We start from the raw sequence: 10,214 nt of genomic DNA, 5'->3' as shown, positions 1-10,214 counted from the left end.
TACTGGCCTAAAGTTTGTTTGCTCCCTTGCTCTATAAAAGGGAAATCAGGGTCATGTAAGAGAGAGATCCCAAAAATTTTGATTAGTAAGTACTAGGAAATATTTAGAGAAACTTAATGACAATAAGTCTTTTGCAAATCCAGTGAGCAAAATTGTTTATCGTGAATTTATCATTCTTATTATGAAAATCACTATAGAACATTCATTTTCTTGCACCTACTTCTTGTGTTATGTTGTATGAGTTGGAGTTTTAAAGGCATTTTAACTTGTCTTCTCCAATGGGGAATGTGTGTGTTTTGATGTGTTTTATTCCAAGTGAATGAATTAAACTCTGTCTTAAACACTGCAACATTTATCTGAGAAAGTGTGAGGAAATTATGGATGCCTTCTTAGTTTAAGCACTTTAAGCAAGTCTTATGTGTTTAGTATTGAATCCTAGTGCTGATCATATGATACTGTTTGTTATTAGGCCTATTATTTGACTCCGTGTTTCCCTTGAATAGGCACTGGTCATACTCTTTTTAAGTTTCAGGGTCATTCTCACATTCTTATTTCACCTTTTATATTTCAGTTTTTGGTTTTTCTGCATTAGGATTAGAAATACATTAGAGCCAATTTTAAATGTAAGCAAGAGTGATAAGTGCGTTCAAGCCAAAATTTAGTGTATCCAACTTTCCTTGGTATATTTTCATTGAAAGCACCTGCTATATAATGCAATATTTCTCTATATGAAGCTAAGATATTTTATAACATTGCAATAGGGATACCCACCTAGGTCCCATAGAGCTTGAAGAGTAGAAATTGTAGCTTCCATGCTGCATATTTTTCATTGGCCAAACCCAGTCCTAGATTTGTTTATGAGTTAGTGGCTATTTCTCTAGGATTTAGGATATGTTGATTTGGGAACCAACAACAATGAGAAGTGCAGGTAATGAATCATGAATGTAAAGAGGGAAAGGTCATTTCAGTAATAAAATAACATATAATAAATAGGAAGGTGGGGCCCCCAGACACTCCTCTCAATGGTAAGCTGGAATTGCAGAGGTTATCCTTGGAGGAGGGGGCCTAGTTTAGGGCCCATAGGTGAGGGGATGTACATAATTGTCCTCCTTGAAAATCATGAGCATGAGGGTTGTAAGGTTACAATTTTTGAGGGTTACACAAAGGTATTAGTTTGGAATGAGTTAACAGAAAGTGGAAAAGGCCATGGAGGGGTAACAATTTTAGTAAAAGAATCTTGGGAAAAAAATGTAGAAGTGAAAAAAGAAGACCCAAATAAGAAGTACATATGGATGAAAATAGAAGCTGAAAAAGCTCATAATATATCTTGCAGTATGTTATTTTGTTGCACATAGTTCAAAATTTTATAATAAGAGGACACTAGACAAAGAGGACCCTTATGCAGCCTTGAAAATGGACATATCAACATACAACCACAAGGGAGAGATCATTTTAATGGGGAACTTCAATGCTAGAATAGAAAACAACCAATATCTCTACCTTAGTAATGAAGAAGGAATAGGTGGCAATCCTTTATGGTTAGAAGAGGAAGGGAGTCAAAAATGGGAAAGAGTATCTCAAGATGCGAAAGGAGCTATCACACAATATGGGGCAGAATTGTTGGGAGTTTGCAACCTATATGATCTGATTATATGGAATAGTTTAAAAGTTTGGCTAAGCTAAAGGAACTTCACATGCCACACATATAATGGTCAAATCGTGGTAGATTATTTTATAAGCTCAAAGAAACTTATGTCAAGTTGTATAGAAGTTGAGGTAAAGGACCACCCTGTTGGGTCTCAAATCAACAGATTGGATGGGTTCTAAGGCAATGCCAACTCCTATGATCAAACCCTCCAATTGACTTGGCCAACTTATAGAGTGAACCTATTAGTTACTAACTCTCTCTCTTTAGGCTCTGCAGGACCTAGGCGGGTATACCTATTCACTGAATGTCTCCAATAAACAGTGCTTTTTATAGCAGATATGTTATCCTATTCTGATATCTCCTGATCTTGAAATGGCATGAATTCCTTGAATGGAGATATTGCAGACGAGTTCAAGGTTGTTATTTCGCTTTGTGTTTCTTGATTACTCCTGTAGCTATCAAAATAACTAATTGTGAAAATAAACGATGAGTATGACTTGAGATTTAAGCCAGTGCCTTCTTTATTGCATGGGTTACAGAGTCATTACAATTTTCTTCAGGGCTTATAGTGCGAATCTGTGAGACAGTTTTTTAACTCATCCCTTATGAACCTGTCAGTTACTATTTCTTTCAAAACCAAATGAATGCTTACATTATGTGCTGATTGAGTGAATTTAACCCTACCCTTAAGGGACCAGTCAATTAAGCTTTGCAGGGAACAATTACAATCCGCAAGCAAAACTTTTGTTACAACATTATAACATAAAGCATAGATTTGATCTTAAGAATATGAATAACCCTATCTTTATCAGATAATATCACAGATGATTGCCAAAAGAAAATGAAATAATCCACAACGCATATGCAGGGAAACAATTGATCAAGATTTGTATTCCATTGAAGTTCATACACGAAGACTTACAGGCTGTTGTTCTTTCGCTCATAATCCTATCTAATAATGTCTCTCCCTTACATTACAAAAACATTCTCATATATATATGAGGACGCAAGCTTTTCATGAAGAGACACGTCTTTTCAAAATATTAGTCATCAACTCGAGTGTTTCTAAACTTAAGCAAAAAGAGATTCAAAAGTCCCAAATGATGAATGTAATCATCATCTTTGAATGTTTTGATTCGAAGTGTTTGCTTTTTTAATTCATCCCCTAACGTCAGGTACTTGAATATCATCTGGTTGACGGTAGGGGCCATATCCTTACTCCGATCAATTTCTGACAAGGCCCAATCCTTGACGCTGACAAGCTCCTTTCGCAAATCCTCCAAGGTTATTACCTCTCCTTCCTTGTAGACAGAGGGCATTCCAACGGGTCTTTCATCATCTAATTCTTTTAGATCTCTTCTCAGCATATCTTCGAATTTGACATGACTATCCATATACGCGTTACCCTCAGCCTTTTCTTCTGGCGTCATGGAATCGCCATTGCTTAGCACCCCCTGCAATCGTGCTCTTAACCGCTCATGCTCTGTTAGCGCCTTCATGGTTCCATTGTAAACTGTCCAATATGGTTCGACCTGTAAGAGCATGGTGTTAAACCGATGTCCTATGATGTCATTGACCAATTTGTCCATTTTTTGCTGGATATTGTCTGCGCGTTTATTGGCCTTCTCCGCCTGATATTTCCAGTACAGGGCATCAGAGACGTCATCCAAGCTGCGTCCTGCAGGGTATGAGGTGTATTCGCTGATAGGAGTCCCCGTTTCTAATTGCAATACCTTTGCTTGCAGCTTCTGGTTTTCCTCCTTGGACTTTTCATATAATCCCTTGTATGTAATGTTTTCTCTGACCAGAAACTCTGTCTGGTCCAAGTTCAATCTTGCAACATCCAGATTGAGCTTCGCAGTGACCCTAGGGTCGGTCTTTCCAACCTGATGAACCATGAGGTGCCCAAAGGTTTCTTCTATATCCACAATGATTGGCCTCTTCCCTTTTGGATATAGTGCCCACTGTAGGAGAGCCTTCTTGTCTGGATCATATCCAGAGCCTAGGAACAGTTTATCTACCTCCTGGGGCAATACCTGCTGATTCAAATCTTGCTTCTTCAAAAAACCATCAAATAAGAGTGCTGAATTGATATCCCAACCAGAGAAGATGATCACACCGGCCTCTTTTAATAGTTTCCTCCCCTTTTCAGGAGTCATATCTTTCATGAGGACATCAATTTCATCCTGTAATCTCTTCATCTGTTCTTCCTCTGGTTTTCCAGCCATGCTTCGTTTGACATGAGCCCCTTTGTATTGATATAGAAATGAGAGAAATTCCCTAGAGGAGGCGAATCCATCATCAGCAATAAAGTCCTCATGCTCAGTCATCCTTATGTCAACAACATCTTTGATGTTGATTTCTCCTGTGTCCATGTTCATTTCTGTTTCGAAACCTGGAGGATAATCCTCTCGAGGAGAATCAGGTGGGATACTACTGGCGGTTGATTTTGGTGACATGTGAGCTAGGGGCTGACTGTCTCTTTCAGTATTAATGAAGCGAAGGAATTGTGAAGGAACTCTGTGCATAATTTCAGCCTCATGTTGAAGTAGCCTTTTAGCCACCTCCAGAGGATCTTGGATATTTCCAATTAGGTCTCCGTCTATCATTCCCCTTGCCCTTTTCCATTTGTAGGCCTCCCAGACTAATTCACTCTTTCCTTTCAAAACTTTGGCCTCCTCTCGCTCAAGGTTCTTAATTAAGTCGTCTGGCATTTTGGCCATATGTATCCCAGCTTTGAGTTTCTGTGAGGCTCTGGCAGTTTTTATATATCCTTCGGGATCAAAATTCTCCCTAGGCTCACCCAGAGTCATGCCATAGTAATTTAATTTATTCTGTAATAAATGATAACTCTTTGAACTTTTGATAATGAAATCAGAGAAAACTAATAGACCTGGAACAATAGATTGTTTACCAAAATCAGTTAAATGTTTAGCACTGGCAATAGACAATTGCCTTATAATCTCCAAGCTAGCCACTCTGTCTGGCACCGTAATTGGAAGCATGTGTGGTTGCCCTTCATATCCAAATACCCTTATCTCCGTGTGATTATCATGGCAATACCAATCACCCCAATTGTGTTCAATCTGTGATTCTGGAGAGAAATCCTTTGGCCTGAGGAACTTCTTAATTTCAGGGGACAAAGTATAATCCCTGCGTTGTCCAAAAGCTGCACTGAGAGGTTTCACAAAGTATTCTTGAAAATGCCAATATTGGTTGTTTATAAACCTCTGGTCCCATGCTGATACCCACAGCTGAACCGGCTTCTTTAGACCATTCTTATCATAAGACCTGATGCTGAACTCATCTGGCCAGAAGTTAATTTCTTGTCCACAATAAAGAAGAATATGCATTAACATGGAGTATAATGAAAAGTGAACATTCACAAGGTCTCCTTTCATCTTTTCCAGCCCATGATTCAAGGTATCCGCAACATAAGTAGCAAAATCAAATGACCTAGGGTCTTTTGATTGAATATCAGCACACAGAACCATAATCCCAACATCCATGAGTGGATGAGCCTCTATGCCTAGTACTTGGGCTGCAGTGTAATATGTATATTTGAAATATGGATGGAAGTGGTTGACATCAAATGGCACTTTGTCACTTTTGCCAAACTGAACAAATGACCCACCCACTTTTGGCCTATGAACAGGTAGCCTCCAAGTCCTGTAGATATTCTCCAAACTAAAGAATTCCTGTGAGAGTTTCTTCATATCAATGCTTTCCTCGACTTCCCAGTCTAGATCAAAGACCATATCAATAGTCTGCTTGTTGATTACTACTAATGTATTCCCTCTGTAATCACATATGGTTTTAGTTCTCGGGTTGTAGCAATTTACCAGAGCTTTCATTAATTCTACGTCTACAAATACATTCGGAACTGCTAACTTGCCTAAGTTCCTCTTCCACAGATTACTAATGGGTTCGGGTGCATCCCTTCTTTTGTAACCAAACAAAAATAACTCATGCCCTCGTATCTCAGTCCAGATGTCTCCTAGATTTTCAAATTTATCCTCTAATCCTTCTTCTTCACTTTTAATCTTTTTGGACCTTACACTAGACGATGGACACTGGTCTAATAAGTCCTGAGTCAAAGCTCTCCCTTCTTTCTTCTGTCTCTTGGGCTTCTCTTCAGGGTTTAACTCTTTTCCTTTCCTACTCTTTTTAGAAGAAGAAGACGAAGGTTCCATAGTTACAGCAAATAAGAGAGACAATACTTACTTGGTAAAATGCTCAACTCTTCTGGTTATCGTTTGCAAATCTCTGCAAGTTCTTCACAGCCTTCAATCTCTTGGCATCGATTTGATTCTTACGAAAATTCACTCAGCTTAACTGTAATTGAATGGGCAACTTGCGTATAGTTAATGTTCTGGATCTGTAACGGCTACTCAAGTGTTTTAAATTTAATTGCAGATGTGACACTTTTCAACTGGGCTTTTAATTCCTTCGCGGGAAGTACAGTCCGCTCAAAGTGCGCGCGTTTCGAATTATCGATGAAACCCTTGCCTTCGGCCGAGTGTTCGAATCTTCCATCGAAAGCTTACTTTCTTCGATAATACTGTTTCGGTGAAAAACTTACGTCGAGAAGCCGCTTTTAAGACTCATCGAAATTACTTTTTCATCGATGGTCTCCCTTTTCGACAAATTGCTCGTGAGTTTCATCGATGCCATACTTTCGATGAGTTTCTTTCTTCGATGAAGGCTTATGAGTGTTCATCGATATCCCCCTTTTCATCGATATCCCTTTTTATCGATGAAACAGCCTTTCTTTTGTTCGACACCACGTTCATCGATGAGACTTGCTTTTCGATGAATGCCTCTTGAGTTTCCTCGGTAACGATGTTTCTTCGAAATCACCTTTTGTCTTTTTGCTTTTATCCTTTTCGATGAAACATGGGGTATCGATGAGCGGTTTCTTGCGTTCATCGAAGGTAACTTCTTACCGAAACACCTTTGCTTAGCGCTTTATATGCCCTGTGTCGATGAAAACGCTCTTTCGATGAAACCTCTCCTGCAGTGCTCGACACAGCTTACTGGCCGAAATATCCATTAGTCTTCATGCTTATGGAAACATATAGTATTATTTTTTATTTTTATTATATTTTTTCTTTTTTTAAAAAATAGTGCTCAACACACCCCATAGAAATGAAATCAGACTATAGTCCAATATATGTTAAGATTAGGATGCCGAAAGATAATCAACATCGTGAGAGGATACAACAAAATGAAAATAAAGAAGTCACTCAAAGAACAATACCGTTGACACAAGAAAACTAAGAAATCTTTCAAACAATGCTCAAAAAAGAGCTGCAAGGAAAATGAGTCAATGGGCTGACCAATTCAAGAAAAGAATTAATAGGAAGCATCAAGTTGACATCAATAATCCTCAAGGCACTTAATTCATGAAAAAGGTCTAGACCTAAGAGAAGTAGAAAGAATAGATTTTTGGCAAATCCATGGTATGATGAAGAATGTAAGACAACAAAGAAAATGGTCAAACTATGGGGAAATAACAAAGAATATGTCAAGCTAGTGAGAATGAAAAAAGAGGCCTATATGCAAACTAGAAGAAGAGAGCTGATTTTGCTTGGGAATCATAATCCAAGAGGATTTTGGAGAAATCTGCAACAAAGAGATATAGTCAAGGAGAATAACATCACAAATATTTAGTTGTTAGAATATGCAAAGAAACTATATGAGCGAGTGTAAGATAAAGACTCTCCACCAGTAATGAAGTCAAGAACTAAGATCTTCACCTCAAGCAATATTAAAGAAGAAATTAAAAAACTTGTAGTAGGTAAAGCCCAAGATATAGATGGTTTACAAGAAGATTATTTAAGATGGGGCATGGAAATTCTCACACCACACATTAAAAGAATATTCAATGGGGTCATGCAAAATAGATTTCCAACAAATTGGACAACTAGTATTGTCATCCCCTTGCATAAGAGTGGCGACATCAACAATCCCTCGAACTATCACACTATAATGATCAATCCTATTTTTGGTAAACTTTTTGGGAGCATGATAGAAAGATGAATCAGTATTTGGGCTGAAAAGAGGAAAAGAGGGCAAGAGGGCAGACACGATTTAGATTGAAACAATCCACCATTGACCATTGCATTACCCTCAGACACTTGATTAAAAAGGTTTGGGATAAATAAGGAGATGAGGTCTTTTGCTGCTTTGTTTATTTCAAGAAAGATTTTGACACAATACCTAGAAGTAAACTATGGAGCAGGATGGAAGAATTCAAAATTTTAGAACATTATAGAGCTGTTGTCCATAGGTTGTAGAAACAAGTCTGGGCCAAACCTTCGAACCAAAAAAGGATTATCAGAATGCTTTTGAAGTGACATTGGGGTCAAGCAGGGCTGCCCACTTTCTCCCACCTTATTTGGGTTATACATTGACAAACTAGAGGATTGGATAGATAATTTTGGTGGGGGGGAGTTCATTTGACCAACTATGTAATAAAATTGCTCCTATATGCCGATGATCTTATCTTGATGGCAAAATCGACACCAGATTTGGAGAAACACTTGAAGGTATTAGAACTTTTTTGTCATGAGGCAGGGATGCAAGTAAACACTAGCAAAACTAAGATCATATCTTTACCTTGAAGAGAAAGAAGGTTCATAGGGAATTTGTTTTTGAGGGTAGTCCATTACAAATGGTCAATGAATTTAAATACCTTGGCCTTGATTTACACAATAAACTTAGCTGGGAAACATGCAAAGCAAAAAGGATCCAAGGAGGATGGAAATCCTTATACTCATTGAAAAATAAATGTAGAAGAGCTGAGCTATGGGACTGGAAAACTAAAAAGATTTTCTTTGGCCTTCTTGTGGTTCTTGTGGTCTTGTATTGTTGTGGGGTATGGGGCGCCAACACTTCAAAAAGTAAATGGAGGCAGATAGAGAGATTACAAAAACACTTAATCACAAATAGCCTCATGATTAAATCATCCATTCCTTACAAGATTGTTCTAGCAGAAGTGGGGGCTTTCCCTATTGAGGCAACAACTATGGCCTGGTTATTAAGATATTTAAAAAGAGTAGAAAACATGGAGACACATCATTGGCCAAAAATAGTAGCGAAAGAGAAGCTAGAAAGAAGAAAGAAAACACAGATGAAGAAAAAAATTAAGTGGCTGGATAAATGGAGTATTAGCATAAGTGATAGCCCAAATAACAAAAAGGAAATAAAAAAGTACATGCAAGGAAAGTTTATAGAAAACATGTGGACAAGACAACTTGGGAGAAAAAAGGAATATTATATCTGACATTTCAATCCTACACATGAGCATACACAAAAGAATTATATTGGAATGGATATAAAATGGAAAGAAAAAATGTTAATAACTCAAATTAGGACTTTTTCACATCAACTTAGGTGAGAAACTGGGAGATGGATGATACCTAAAGAGGACTGGGCAGGTAGAAAATGTAGATATTGCACCCAAGGGGTTGTGGAGATAGAATGACACTATATCATGGAATGTATAGCTTACAGTGGTATCCGAATTCACTACATTGACATGCTAAATGTAAACACCTTGAGTATTTTTTTTGAAGAAGATAAGATAACAAGAGTTGTAGATTTATTGATCAAGTTACATAGTTTAAGATCCAAGATGCAAAAGGAAATGGAAAAGGAGGTTTAGCATATTGTTCTTTGGTCTTTGCATACTCTTCTTTTGTTGGCTACTCGTGGGTCCCATAGGTTGTTTGACCTCATGGAAATTATTAAAAGAAGCCATTCATTTGGTAGATCTTGTAGCCAAGACACCTAGCATGTTGGTGGGTGTTTTCTCAAGCTCCATTTCATTGTTTCTTCCAAAACCCTACGGTGTTGACATGTGTCACACTCTATTGCAAGCACAAAAGGGAAAAACCTTTGCTTGAAAGTGAGTGTGAACACTACATGACGAACTAACGTGCCTTCACAAACTCACTTGAAAGTGAGTGTGAACACTACACGATGAACTAACGTGCCTTCACAAACTCATGGATCTGCTTGAAAATGTGTGAGGCTACCATCTAGTTTATATTTGTATTGAGAGTGCTTTTTTGGAATGTGTGAAGTCTATAGGCTGCTCAAAAAGAAAAAGCCACTTGAAAGAAAAATACCATTTCTAAAATGAAATCTATCCAAAAGGTGACATTATGGCATTGGTTCTATCAATGACTCAAACATAATCCCACTCCTAAGCATAAATTTGCAAGATCGTAGATTTATCTAGATTGAACCTTGTTACAAAGCTATATCATAACTATTTTGTTGATTATCCATAATTAATATTATATTTTTATGTTTCATACCTCCAAATGTAATGGTTTTCTTGAGGCACACCTCCTAGAGTAAATTTAATTGAATATTTCACTCTATGCTTTCATTATTTAAGAGAAAAAATAGATTAATTGTTGGGTATTATAGGGTCCTAATTTAGAAAGATTTAATATAAAGATACAAAATATAAGAGTAGAATATGGTCATAATAATTTTTAATAAAGTATTTATAAAAACTAAGGAGTATTCACCACAACTTCATATAAGAAAA

The sequence above is a fragment of the Cryptomeria japonica genome, chromosome 10, assembly GCF_030272615.1.
Source record: "Cryptomeria japonica chromosome 10, Sugi_1.0, whole genome shotgun sequence".
NCBI lineage: Eukaryota > Viridiplantae > Streptophyta > Pinopsida > Cupressales > Cupressaceae > Cryptomeria > Cryptomeria japonica.
This window is presented reverse-complemented; position numbering follows the sequence as displayed.